Raw genomic sequence first — 15526 nt, 5'->3', positions numbered from 1 at the left:
GTACATTCTAGAAAGTCAGCATTTTGTAAAGAGGGGCTGTTCTATCTTGGGCAACTCTATTTGGTACTTGGGAGTAGTTATTTAAAGATTAGCATAATATAGATTTGTTAGGTAGGGATGCCAAATTGGCTATATAATTAATAATTTGTCAAATATGATGTACTAAAATTGCTGCAAAATGTCAATATTCTTATGACCCAAAGTTTCATTGTGATAAATTTGAGTCCATGAACATAGATAATTGTTGGGTTGGTAATTGTATTTTTACTTGTGTCAATTATGTAATTGTACTTCAATTTTTTTAGATTAAATCATTATACGTTAATCTGATTCCAATCAGGTAATTCTTTCCAATAGTTACTTGATATGACGAAAATTATTGATGCGATAGTCAATATATGATGATCGTCATTTATTTTCTCAGGTTGTACTTGTTCTACGTCAACAACTAACACTTACATGTGATGATCATCTTTTATTGAAAGTCATGTCATCGATTTCGTGGATAAAATTTGACGAAGTTATTTAATTAAAATTAGTTATCGATTTAAATCATATGAAAGTATAATTACTCGATTGAACAAATTAAAGTACAATTGTTTGATTGAGACTGAAATAAACTATAGTTACCACAATGAAATTTACCGATAATTGCCATACGAGGACTGGTTTACACTTAGCAGGCCGGCTCCCTACATGCGCTACTCTTTCTGCAGTTAAAACGACGTCGTTCTCTTAACCTAACTATTAATTTTGAGACGAACTCTCTCCTCTCCCTCTCCCTCTCCCTCTCCCTCTACCCCTCTCACAAAAGTCTCAGTGCCCAGGGAAACTACAACATGGTACAGAGAAAGTTGTGATTTTGTTGTGCATAAACTATTCTTCTACTAAATCCTATAGATATTAGTGAATAAATAAGTACCAATCAATCTGGAAGAGAAATGATGAGTCGTAGAGATAGTGCATTGATGAGAAAAGACCCCAGCCAATCCATTCGCCGATCCAGGATCGCAGCCGCAATCGCCGTGGGAATATTCCTCGGCTGTGTCTTCGCCTTCTTGTACCCTGACGGATTCTTCGTTTCCACGCCTCCCATTCACCACTCCGTCGACATTTCCAATTCAGAGGTTTTATACCCAATTTCTTAATCTATAATTTATATGTTAATGCGTTGACTTCAAAATTCTTGTTTTGACTTAAGAGTTGAGTCGGTGATGCACTCAGATCACATGAATTAAATCGTTGTTTTACTGCTGTATGTTCCCGGCATTATTCATTGTGATTGAGGTGTTGATATACAGAATGAAATGAATCTTAGAAATTTAAGCTTATGTTTTAACTTAGAAAATGAAATTTCTTTCATTCATGGCGTCTTGGTTTTAAATAATACTTGATGTGATGTGAATTGTGTAAAATTCATTCATGGTTACTGATTTACATGAGTTGATGCCCTTCAGCTTTTAACATAATTGAATGCATAGTAGCTTTCTCTTTTGTTCAATAGTACACTCTTTTGATGAATGATTGTACCAATAGTTCTTCCAACGTTTGGTTGTGTCTGATATCTTTGGGCGCACGAAAGTATTCTGCCAAATTTGGGGGAAATTTGTTTCATAAATATTTGGCCATCAACTTAATTTTTCAGCAATTGTATGTTTCTTAGGTTGCTTCCTCGTCATGTGATTCATCAGAACGCATTAACATGTTAAAATCGGAGTTTGTAGCTGCTTCAAATAAGAATGCAGAGTTGAAAAAGCAACTGCGGGAATTGACTGAGAAGCTTCGGTTGGCTGAACAAAGGAAAGATAATGCACAGAAAGAGGTGCTGGTGTTAGGTGAGCAGCAGAAGGCTGGGCCTTTTGGCACTGTTAAGGGCGTACGAACTAATCTTAATGTTGTACCTGATGAGTCGGTCAACCCTAGACTGGCCAAGATATTGGAGAAAGTTGCTATCAAGCGGGAAGTTATTGTTGCGCTGGCAAATTCAAATGTGAGGGATATGTTGGAGGTTTGGTTCACAAATATCAAGAGAGTGGGTATAACTAATTATTTGGTTGTTGCTTTGGATGATGGTATTGCCAATTTATGCCGCTCAAAAGATGTTCCTGTGTATAAAGAAAACCCCGATGAAGGAATAGATTCCGTAGCAATGGCCGGAGGAAATCACGTAGTCTCGGGGTTGAAATTCCGGGTCTTGAGGGAGTTCTTGCAGCTAGGTTATAGTGTTCTTCTCTCGGATGTTGACATAGTATACCTCCAAAATCCTTTTGATCATCTTTACAGGGACTCAGATGTGGAATCCATGACTGACGGTCACAATAATATGACGGCTTATGGCTTCAATGATGTTTTCGATGAACCTCAAATGGGTTGGGCAAGATATGCACATACAATGAGGATATGGGTTTACAATTCCGGGTTCTTTTACATAAGGCCAACAATCCCTTCAATAGAGCTTTTAGATCGTGTAGCTGGTAGACTCTCTCGGGAGAAAGCTTGGGATCAGGCAGTCTTCAACGAGGAGCTATTCTTCCCATCACATCCTGGCTATGATGGACTTCATGCTTCTCGAAGAACTATGGATTACTATCTCTTCATGAACAGCAAGGTTCTTTTCAAGACTGTACGGAAAGACTCTAAACTCAGCAAGCTTAAGCCGGTAATAGTTCATTTAAATTATCACCCCCGATAAGTTTCCGAGAATGAAAGCAGTTGTCGATTACTATGTTAACGGGAATCAAGATGCTTTGAAACCTTTCCCTGATGGTTCAGAATAATTTCTTTTCTTTTTTTGTTGGTTTTTTCTTACAAAATGCTTGGATTTTACTTGTAAGATGAATTTGAAGCACTTAGGTCCTCATGGTATGAGTTATACTTTTTAACTAAAAGAATGATTCTTGATCTGCCTGAGAATTGTGTAATTTATTAGTAATATAGTTTTCTTATTAAGAACACGGCTTAATTTGTTGTCGTATAGTTTTCTTGCTATTGCTGCGTACCATGCTTGTTATGTGTAGTTTTAAGCTTTTTCAGGCATAGGTTAATGGATTTGTATGGTGGAAAACACGGGCATTAAAGTGATCATTAAACAATAACAGATTCATTCACCTGCATATATCATGAAACACCAAGATGATTTTTATAATGACTAAAATTTCAGATTGGAATATGCGAACAAAGATTTTCTACTAACATTTAAATTTGAGTCAGCTCCAAAACAAAAAGTAGCAAAAGTAATAAGGTTTTTCAAATAACATTGTTAAATGTTATCGCATCTCCACTCCCAAATAGGCTCGTAATGGTGTTCTAACTCGACTATCTTCAAACTAGAATCCCTTCTAAATATTGCAATTTGGGAGGCAAATCCAGGTTCCACATCAGCTTTGCCGCCAACTCCACTGAATTCAACAGCGTAGTTATGTCTTGCAGCAAGGTCGGATGCCCAAGGATTGAACTGTGCCCTGGTCCATTCAATTTGTGGTCGTGGTTGCGGAATTTAGGTTGGTTCTTTTCATCTGGATCGTCCTCTTGACCTGAAGAAGTAGATTTCTGCAGGATCGTGTTATATTCATAATTCGGGGTGGAGACAATAAGAATCCTTGGACAAAAAGACTTAAGCACGACATCACCAAATAAACTTGCATCTTCTTCCTCCATATGCTCGATGACCTATAGTTCATCCAAATGCCATATTTTAACCAATCAATAAAGCAAAAGAGTAAAGTAGCATAGAAAAATCCTGGTAAAATGAGCATCATAACTATGTATTCAGATAATTTTCAAAGAATAGTAGAGATCACAATGACAATCTTCATTTATTGCGAAACTGATTAATCTAAATGGTAAACACCAAGTAATCAAGACATGAGAGAAGAAAAGTCACTGGGAAAAACCATCAGCAGTAGTAACTACTAAGTAGGAAACTGAACTAGTGAAATTAGAATGACAAAGACATTACCTCCAAGCAAGTTCCAATATCAAATTCATACAACCGAGAATCAAAATTTGTGACGGATCCCTTATATAGCAGCACAGATTTAATTTCATTACTTGGCGCCTCAGCACACGAAATTCTGTTCAGTTTCGGCTTAAGTGTCTGGATAGATAAAAGAAAGAAATTTAATGGCGTTCAAGTATTATGTTATTGAGAAGGATAATGAATATTACAAAGAAATCATTTGAATCGATCATAAATATCACATAGATTGGGGAATTTAGTCCATTATATACAAGTTCAAGTCACAAAAAGTAACAAAATTAAAAGACCATGCCAAAAAGTGAAAGCAATTTGCAATTTTAGAAGGCACCCCCTCACAATTATGCCACACACAACTTCGGGACAAGCTAGGGAACCTTCCTCTTGTTATCCTTTGGGTACGATGTTTATGATGGTACAGGACAAGACAAAAATATCTGACAACGGGAATGCTATAATTTAATGAAAATTTCCAAAACAATTACTACAATAATTTTCTCAGTTCCTAATGACATACAAAGATAATAGATGAAACATTCTGCACCCTATTATCCAGTTTCTAACTGTTAAATAAAATAAAAGGTCAGATTGAATAATTAATGACGTTATCAATTTATCATTCTGGTCTAGCCGTTTAGCCTGTTCTAACTGTTGCAGCTAATTGGCTAGCTGCTAAGATACTTGCAAATATATGTATTTTAAAAGGGGCCATTGTTTGCATCCCTCAGGCAATTTAACCTACCAACTAAACAGTGAGAATTAGTATATTGTAAAGGAGACAAGGAAAAAACTTTAAAATTTATATATGATAGAGTTCTAAAGGCTAGAATTAGCATGAGCAGACGTGAATGTGACCTTTGCAGCTCGTGCAAGACCTTTCTCTGAAATATCAACACCAGCAATCTTTTCCAGAGAAGTTGAATAATCTAACAAATAATCAAGTAAACTTCCAGAACCAAAATCAACCTGCAATGAAACTAAAGATAATCTCTACTCTCTACATTAGTAATCAGAGATCATTACGAATATAGTTGCTTATACCAAAGAGGCAGCACGAGATTCTCTGATTTGTTGTACAGCAAATTCAACACGCTGCTTAGACAGAGATGGGCTGAATAGAACTTGTTCCATTCTCTCTTCTAATGGTTCTGTCACTTGCAATAGAGTTACAGAGTACTCCAAAATACACCTTCCTACAAAAAAAGTAAGATAAAATGGAAGTGATCCCAAGAAGTGCAATCAAATCAAGTAGAAAAATGTGAAAATCTTGCTCACTTGAAGACAATAATGACAGAGTTGCAGCAGAATCACCAGTCGCTGCTAAAATAAATTCTTGGGAAGGCAACTCCATATTAAAAAATGCAGACTGACCAGCAGACATCTGTGTCACAACTGCTTCAAGACTAGATATGACAGCTTCACTTCCTATTTCAAACTCATACACATCACTACTTTCAATATGTTCTTTTAAGAATTCTCCAGTAGTGACCAAAGAGATGCTATAACTTATGCAAGCTAAAGAACCATTCGATGGAGTAACTCCAGAGCTTTCACCGCATATATAACATGCTTTATCATTCACCGTATTATTTGGTTGATTGATGCAACTATAATTTATTGCCTTGCTGGACTGAAGCCTAGTGCTACCAAATTTATGAACAGACTGACACAACACGAACTCCTTAAAAAAAATACCAGGCAAAAACTGAATTCCAAGTTTCTCTGCTGAAGAGCTCATTGTCTCTAATGCTATATCTGGTTTTTCAAAAAATATGTTCAACCATGAGAGGACTTTCAAAGCAGAATTCTGCATGGCATCAGTTTGCTTCTTATAACATTCTTTTGGTGCACACTGCATAATCAATTCCTGACATTTGGAGAATATCTTTATTTCACATTTAAAATCTCTAACTGTTCCCGTAAATTTCCCACACATGTACTAGTGAGTGAAGCACCATTTGTATTTTTCGTAACTGACTCAACCTTCAAATTTTTACAAGATCCAGGTAAATCAATTGAGAACTCAAACATAGGTTCAGATAAATGGTGCACACGGCAGAATGTACAGAGTATATCTCTTGGAAAGGAACCCCTCCAGTTGCTTCTCGTCGTAAATACCATGGGAAGTTCTGCAGCAAGAATCGCCTCTCTTGACAATTTGTATACCCCACTAGGTATCATATTGACAATTAACCTGGATGGGAAAAAATAGTGAATACAAATGGGTGCATAATTTGCAAACTTGATTATAGCTGATGCAACATAGAAATCTGAATTGCTATGAGATATTAAAATAAGAAACTGAAAAGATGAATACAACACCCCATCACATTGGTGAGTGGTGACTGTCTACATGGTATATAAAGATTTCTATACGCTAGCACTTAAGAACCCAGGTTTAAGCCTCTCAGGCTAGGGCTTAGGCTACAACAAGTTGCAAAGGCAAGATCAGGTTGTTTTGGTTGATATCAGATAAGGTTGACCTTGTGCATTTGATCAGTGATGGGCCATGACTCAATGTTGCATATTTGAGTGTGGTAGCTGGACATAGTTGTGAATTCTTATAAGTAGATTATAAAGACTTGATTGGCTATATTTAACACCTTGGAGTAAAGTATCTTAGGTCAGGGTTCAAGATTCAAGATTCTAAGAAGTCATCGAGGCCATTATGCATATACATTCGACCATAGTCAATTCAATAAAGTTAAGAATAAGTAATAATGGGAGACAAAGAAATACGTATAATACGTACGCAAGGAAACATTCTCATGGAAAAGATCAGAAGACTTCCATGAATACCCTGCAGAAGCCAAAATTGCATCACCATACACTTCTTGACCAGACAAGTAACTTGCCCTAACATTTAAAGATCCTTTAGCATGACTGGCTACGTTCAAATGAGGATCTGACAATTGATCCATCAGACGGAACTCAGGAGCACTATAATATAACCTCATGTCCGAGGAAGCTTTGCCAATGGTCCTACAAAATGAATAGTTACATAAATAAGATAGGAATCATTTGGTGCATACACACATCATATATATATATTCATCCTTCTGGTGTATGATAGTAATAAAAGGATATGTATAGCTATTCTACCCAAACAATTCATTCAAACTTCACAGTAATCTATGTTCCCAAAAAACATGGGTTCACCAGAAGCTAACAAACAACATGACTAGTTAGGATAAGTCATGCAACAGTATAGGATCATAACATGAGTTTAATAAACTGTTGCAAATATATTCAAAACAGAAATCCAAGCATTTGACTAGAGTTTATTCTGCATCATACATCTCTCGTCATATTTATTCCTATGACTTACCTTATTCAATTCCAAACCACTTGCCAGCTGGAAAACACATGCAATGTTACCCAGATTATCAAGGAAAGCCCTTAACACATAGCATTGGTAGAGCATCAATCATGCATAAAAAATGCAAAGCTAACCCTGTGAAAAATGCATTACAACAGAAACATCCAGGATAAAAGTCTTTCTCATCCTATTATAACAATGTGATAAAAAGATTTAACACGTCCTAATATCAACCAATTTATGGAAAATCAAAAGCAGGAGAGTCTGGAATGGGATAAACAAGAATTAGTAAACTATGTAAAGGAGTCACCCATGTGCACTTTGCTTACCCTGAAATGAAAACCTTGGAAGCCTCAGTCACGCCCAGCTCTTGTGCAATAACATCCACATAATAACCATTTGCAGAAATGGTAAGAACCAAGGGTTCGACAGTTTTCTCTACTGAAGAAGGGATTCGTATCACTTCAATAGACAAGTTTCCCAACAATCTAGGATCCTGGTTTACCAAAGTGTGTATGGTCTCAGGAAGGAGTAGATTTCTCCTCTGCAGTGAAAGTGCCTCATCAACAGAGATCACTAAATTATCTAGCTTTGAAGCAGCCCTCAGAACCAGTGACATTACTAGCACAAAATTTGATTCAGCATCTGAATTTATGTATTTACAGATAGTGCTAATCTTTGCATCATAGGTAGCAATCACAGAAATTGGTACAGAACCACTGAGGTGGCCCTCTCTTTGCAACGCTGCTCTGAAGTGGCTGCTAAGTGGGTGAAGAGTTGAAAGGAACCTTGTCGATACAAGTGAAAAGCAGACAGGGAAAAAGAAGAGAGAAGAAAAGCCAGTCAGAAAATAAAACCATGGACTCAAAAAAAAAAAAAAAAGAAAAAAAAAAAAAAAAAAAAAAAAAAAAAAAAATGCGCTAAGAAAAAACTGAGACTTGGAAAAGTGAAAAGTAAGTCTGATTACAGATAAATTGGCATGTCTATGAACCACAATAAGGACACAACAGTGCACAGCTTCCACATGAAAGACTTTAAGATTACCCTAATATATGAATTGACTTTTGCCAAAAGGCCAACAAGTCAAGAAGATCATGCATCCAAAAGGAGAGGAACTAAGAAAAGAAGACAAGTCTATCAGGGGACTGGTTCACTAATCACTCTCCCAAAAGTTCTCTCCCATCCTTGTATCCCTTACATCTCTAAACATGTGTGCAATCTATTACAACATAGGCCCTCCAAAATGAGTGCTTAAATCTTAAATGAATAAAAGTTAAGTTCTATCGAGTGAGGAAGAACAATGAGAAAATCCTGGTGCCTATCGTGTGAGAGCCATGACTATTTCATTAATAGTTTCAAACATAATCATTTAGCTCAGAAGAAGAAAAACAGAAATGTTACTGAAGTTTTGAAGGAAATGCGAGAAACAATGAGGAACACCGCAGACAAGATAATGTGAAAAAAAGAGGTCATCTTACCCTTATGTATAAGCAATTAAATTATTTGATGATCAGTAAAACTTGTATAAAACAAATATGAATCACCACTGCTTCTCGAACACCAGTGAAATGGATATTTTATCAATAAATAAATAGTGAACTGCATTGTCATAGTGGATCTCACATACCTCAGTTGCGAACAAATAAGATAGACGACCAGCCAAATCATCCCAAGCTTCCTGTACAGTGGGATTGTACTCTGTTTGATGGATACACAGCTGCAAGACAATCGAATTAATGAAGCTGTTTGTTTTTAAATAGTCGTCCACAGAATCTAGCAAAGACAGAAGAACATGATGCAAAACCTTCTCTAAAGCACTTTCTGCAGCTGATTGTTCTGCATCCTTTTTCCTTTTAAACGCATCAGAGGTAACAAGAAGTTCTGGAAGTTGCAGGGTACATCGGTAAAGAAGGGGACCCTTATGGGGAATGGCTAGCCCTGGATATCCATTTTTTGTATCCTCTAGTACTTCCTCAACCTTATAGCAGGCCTTATCACCAAACTTTTGGTGTATAATTGCTTTGGGCGTAAGCAATGACTTCTTTGTTGGCACAGCTGGGACTATTTCAGTTTCCATTAATCCTCCTACAGATAATAATTTTATAGTTTAAGAAGGTAAAATCTTTCTACACTAGTTCATTAAGAAAGAAGAATCTGTGCCAAATAGCCAGCAATGAAAAGAGAAATTTTAAATTGCCATTTCTATTCTACTGTCAATTTAAGTGAATTTTTATGTTCATTTTTATGGTCTTCAATTTGATGTTACTTTTCCGCCCAATGCGCAGTTGATCATTGACCCGAAACACCATGGATTAGACAAATTAAAAGGATCATTGTAAGACCCAGATATTCATAATCACTCACAAGCGACTACTTGTTATAATTAATTGAATCCTTTTCAAAGTAAAGATAATTCAACGTTTTAACTCATCTGAAAGTTGTGCTTGACCAAAAAATAAGAAAAGAAAGAAAGAGAGAAAAGAAGTGATATATGGTCAATATAATAAGAAAAATGATGGAAATTACATAATTTGTCATATCTTGCAAGCTTTACGAAAAGAGAAACCAAAAACTAAATAATAAATTATAAATACAACACACAAAGTGATATAGTTTTCAAAAATCCATTCTAACAAGGAATTCTTGTGTCAAAAAATATTAATTAGATAAAAGCCACACACAATAAAAGCCGTTAGTCAATTTTACAAGAAAATTAATAGAAACACCATAAACTGCATAATGAAAATTAAAAAAGTTAAATTTTTTCAGCTTATATGCATCCGTAAGATAATCATCTGGATTTGATTTTGAGCAGCAGGGTTCAAAAGGCCATGAAATCATTGATAGAGATAATGGAGTACCATTCAAGAGGGGAATAGACTATTTCAATCACATTTAAAGTGAAAGATGAGATACCTTCATACATTAATAAAATTTAAATGAGGCTCTATACACAGTCAAAGAAAAAAAGGGATGGTTTAGAATGAGAGGGAGAGAGAATACAAAGGTAACTTACAGTAGCTCTGAATCCGAATTTTGAGTTTACTGTTTATATGAGGAAGAGAAAGTGAACTCTCCAATTGTATATTCAAAAATAATTCTTCAATCCTTATCAATTGAAACACAATTTGTAGAAGATATAACGCCTCTTAAATACTATCTCAGTCACATGGAAAACATTGGAGGTAACGAGACACGAGAATTGGGACACTCCAAGGCTCAGACTTTTTGTCTCTAGATCTAATGCCTGTAAGCAAATCGGTTCCGAATGTTACAATATTAATTTCTTTTGGCATGATGTTATTAAGCTTGCACATTTATAAAATCCGTACTTGTAATTCATATTAAGTAACAAAACATTTACTTTAATACTGAAGAATAAGTATATTAATATTTGAATAATTTTAAATATTTTAACAATTTAACTTCAGGTTAAAATTATGCACGAGATTATCTTTTCCCATTGAGGGTAATGAAAATATGCATGGAGATTATGTTAAACTATCTACACATGGAAAGGTCCAACCTATTACACAGAGAGAAACTAAATAGCATTCTTCATATAATGGCTCACAAATTTGTAGAAAGAACTTAGTAATAAGGTTGTATGCCAAAATAGTTGAATTCTTCATGCAAGTGTATAAGATGTATATGATAATTAACAAAACTTTGACCTTTGAACTCATTATGAAGTCGCATAAAGTTATTTCACCAGAGGATATTGAGTAATCTATTCATTTTACATTTTTCTTCTCCTAGAATGACAATTTAAATTTTATTTATGTATGTCAAGCTTGAAGGTAGAAATCTCAATTTGACACATAAATGCATTGGGTGAAAAGATATTTGAGAATTTGAAAAAAAAAGTGGAAAGAGTGAGACAGTCAAGTTATATTTTTCTTCTATAATTGACTCCCTATATGCACCGTTCGAAAAAAATTTTGAAATTTGAAAATAAATGGGAGAGAGATGTTTAAATTTTTTTTTAGGATTACACTACTTGTACATAAAAATAGGACTTAAGAAATTACATAAAATGATGTGGAGGGAAAAGATTGGATAAAAAGGTTAACTGTGTTTTAAATTGATAAATAATAGAATGACATGTGACATTATATAACCTATTATGTGTAACAAAATTATGCCCCTGTTTGATTCCCATTATGTAGAAAAATTAATGGGGGGAATAGTGTTTTTTTGAAAAATAAGTGGTTGAAAAAGAATGAAAAGTTTTCGATTTACGTGTAATTTTTTTTATGAAAAATTGTGTAGTTGAAAATATGAGAGAAAAAAATGAAATGTGATAGAATTTAATGAAATGGGGCTCAAACAAGGGCTATTTTTTTTTTTTTTCTATAATTGACTCATTATATGCACTGTTTGAAAAGATTTTTGAAATCTGAAAATAAATGAGAGAGAGAGAGAGATTTTTTTTTATTTTTTATTTTTTTCACAATCTCCATTGAAGGTGAATAAAGGGGGAGGAGAGACCAAAAATGTGGGATCATTTGCAGAGGCCTGGTCTAACAGGAATAGTATTAACCTGCCACAGAGTCACACCTGAGAGGTTTCAAAACGTGAAAAAATAAGATGTTCCTTGTGAATTTTGGATACTCTAAGTAACAGATATTTATTAGGACTTTCTTGAAGGAGTTCAGAATTTAAGGTTCAGTTATATCTACTTCTCTTATTCAATTCATACTTCCTTTTCGTTAATCAACACTTACAACTTCAAGTAACATTTCATATCCCAGTTACAACGTGGAATTTTCTATTCCCAAATTAAGTCGCTAACAAGTTATATAGTACTTCACATCGGCTAATCAATTCAGTATTCCTCACTCAAAAACATAAATTTTGTGTATTAATAAAAAATCACTGTTCGTCACTGTTCACAACAGCGATAAATAACCCGAGTTACCGTTCACAACACTATTCTCCTTTTTTCCGACATAATCCCGACCTTGAAGCAAGTAAGCATCAAGAAAACAACGATCAGGCTCCCATAAACAAACCAAATTTCAAAATTTTTATCATTATATTCAACATAATCCAATTCTGTACTATTTTTATGCAGAAAAGAATATAAATGGATTAAATCTATATCCAACCAAAACTTGGGAAAAAATATATATATAAGCCCTAACCAAAATCTTTAAAAGTCCCATGAATAGTGTAGAAATTACCTATCACTCATGGTTCTTCAATTGAATTTCTTCACTTGTTTACTCAGTGGTCCAATTTTCGAGAAGAGTGTGCAAAGGGTTTAAGCGAGAAGATTATGAGACTTAAAAAGTTTTCGTACGAAAGTGGCGGTAAAGTGGGGGAGATTTCGGTCTTTTCATTCACAAATTCTAATTATCAAAAATAAAAAGTAAAATTCCATGTTGACCGTAAAGAATACTCAACAGTCAACCCATGGTACCCACCAAATTACCTCGAAATATTCGAATTGTGTGTTTGATAAATATCTTAATTTTAAGGGTAAAACCACGGTCCTAATTTTAACATCAAATTATACTTTTAACTAATATAATATAGTAATTGGAGGTATTTTTGAAAACTTGACAATACGTAAATCTATGTGTAGATACAAAGTATAAAAATATAAAATTGCTACCATCGTTATATTTGCTATCACATGACCATCATTATAATTCTTAGTACAACACGAATTGGAATTACCATCGTTGTTACGTATGAGCAACACCTCACTCAAACATCACGCCGCACTCATTAGTCATTACGTAGAATCAGAAGAAATTCCTAAGAGTAAAAGGCATGGTTCTTCAATCCAATGGAGTGGCCATTTTAACTATAATCAAATCTCTTGAACCAAAACCTAATCGAAATCAGTTTAGCCAGGAACATGATATGCGATTCCAAGGATGATAATGATCTACGTGCTAAATAGTATTTGGAGACATTATGTGTATTGTGTGTTGTGCATGTATGTAAGTAGCTATTGGATGCCAATATTGAAATGTAGTATTGGATTCAAAATTTATTTCTTAATGAATAAGTTCACTGAAATACGGATGGTCATTTATACCGTTAGCTTATGTTCTTTTAAAATTGTTATGAGTAGAACATGCCCGATCCAAATCAACAATTTTGATTCTGGTTTGATTCCAGTACTTGTACGTAAAAAATGATTTCATTTAGAAAATACTCAAAATTTAATGGATGGTTTCTATTTTTGAAATATCTTCAGACAAGAGCCAAGTGAATTACATTTTCAAGCGGCAAAAAGAGTCCCTAGGTACATAAAAGGAAGTGAGAATTTGGGGATTTGGTTCAAGAGATCAGAGGACTTGGTTTTAACTGGTTAAACAGATAGTGACTGAGCAGGTTCAGCAAATGACATGAAGAGTACCTCGGGCTATGTGTTTTATGTTGGTTCAAACATTGTGTGCTGGAATTCGATGAAGCAGAAGACTTTGGCACAATCAACAGCTGAAGCAGAGTATATAGCAGCATCTAAGCCGACAAACCAAGCTGTTTGGTTAAGGAAAATGTTGGAGGATCTTGGACACATACAATTTGATGCAACGGTCACTTATTGTGACAACAAATCAATGGTTGCAATGGTAAAAAATCCAGTATTCCATGAGAGAACAAAACACATAGAAATTAAGTATCATTCAATTAGGGAAGCTCAAGAGAGACTGGAAATGAAGCTTGTGCATTGCAATTCAAGTGAGCAATATGCCGATATCTTAACAAAAGCTTTGTCCAAAGGAAGGTTCGAAACATTGAGGAGTTGCCTTGGTGTTTCCAGCAAAAGTCTCAAGGAGGAATGTTAATGCTAGTTGATACTTTTGTTGTCCAAAGATAGTGTATTTTGTAGTACTTATTTGGAGTATATTTTAATGTATTTGTGTATTGAAAAATCTGTCAAAGTATGGCCATATGTAATGCTATATAATCTGTCTAAAAGTATGGCAATGACAGGTAGGTAGTGGTTGATGAAAATGGTCAGAACACTTTTGCTATATATTTTCTAATGTACTAGCCAAGTATAGAAGTTGTATATTGAATATTATTTCAGAAAATCATTATCATTCTTCTTAGTTACTCAATTTATCTATCAAATTGAATGAAAATTTCATGGATTGATCATCAACTGCCTTCATCGATAGTTCTTCTTTCATAAGTAGGGAATAAAACCAACTCCTTTCCACAAAAGTCATTTCATTGGGCCTCTTCATGCCTTGTTTAGAGTCAACGTGCAAGTCTTCAAGCACGTGTTGGTACATGCATAGCGTTCCCTTGTTCTAGCTAGTTCAAGATGACGGCTGTATATAATGTATGACTATAGCTTATTTCGACTGTGGAGACGGGATTAAAAAATGAAAATAAGATAACACGATGTTCATTGCACTTTCTAGAAGAGGTAGACATGTTAAGCTAAACAGAATAAAAAAAAATTAGGAATCAAAATCAAGAGTAAAAAAAAAAAAAAAAAAAAAAAAAAAAAAAATTAGGAATCAAAATCAAGAATCGACCAGATTCCAGCGGTTCTTGAATCTTGTTCTGGAACCGAATTTGTGCTTTTCTATAATTTTTTAAAATTTTTATAGTTTATTCACCCTGACCCAAAAACCCAATGGGTAAATGATTCGATGGAATGGAAAGCAAAGTCAATAATATTGATTGTTATGTTACTCTCGGATGAATGAATTTATGTTGTTTTTAGCAATTGTAAAATCTGGTACTTTTTTATTGTGAATTTCTAATTTTTGGTTTGTTTTTAATTTGACAGTTATGCTCTGAAGTGTAATGGGTAGTTTTTAGCATTAAAATATCGTAGCCAATCCACCCAATGCACAAGCCTACTCCTAGTATTCTTTATACCAGACATACACATAATATTTATACGAGAAGAACCTCTTTATGTTCGTCCTTGAGATTCACCCTCTCCATTGAGCTTCGCGAACGTAATTGGCACATATGATCTGGATATAAAGCGCACACATTTTTGCACAATATGATAAACATCAGAAGCAATTTTGTGATGAATCTTTTAACCACCATAGAAATCTTTAATTCGAGTTTCCAAAGCTTGATTATTTCCCCACAGAAATTTCATTGAATAATGAAAGCAAACAAAAAGATTAACTAACCCATTAAACGTACAATAATTCTTCCTTAACTGCACAAGGATCCAATACTGATAATAACAACAATTATGAAGATAAATTTCCATTCAACAATGCTTTTGCCTCATA

The 15526-nt window shown here is 34.5% G+C and overlaps 2 pseudogenes; one reads left to right on the top strand and one right to left on the bottom strand.

The window, feature by feature from the left end:
* The first annotated feature begins 738 nt into the window (after positions 1 to 738).
* On the top strand, positions 739 to 2954 carry LOC111381033 (annotated as a pseudogene).
* A 180-nt stretch (positions 2955 to 3134) lies between these two features.
* Positions 3135 to 12608, bottom strand: LOC111381024 (annotated as a pseudogene).
* Between the last annotated feature and the right edge of the window lie 2918 nt (positions 12609 to 15526).

Source organism: Olea europaea, chromosome 3, assembly GCF_002742605.1.
Source record: "Olea europaea var. sylvestris chromosome 3, O_europaea_v1, whole genome shotgun sequence".
NCBI classification, from domain to species: Eukaryota; Viridiplantae; Streptophyta; class Magnoliopsida; order Lamiales; family Oleaceae; genus Olea; species Olea europaea.
This window is presented reverse-complemented; position numbering and strand designations above follow the sequence as displayed.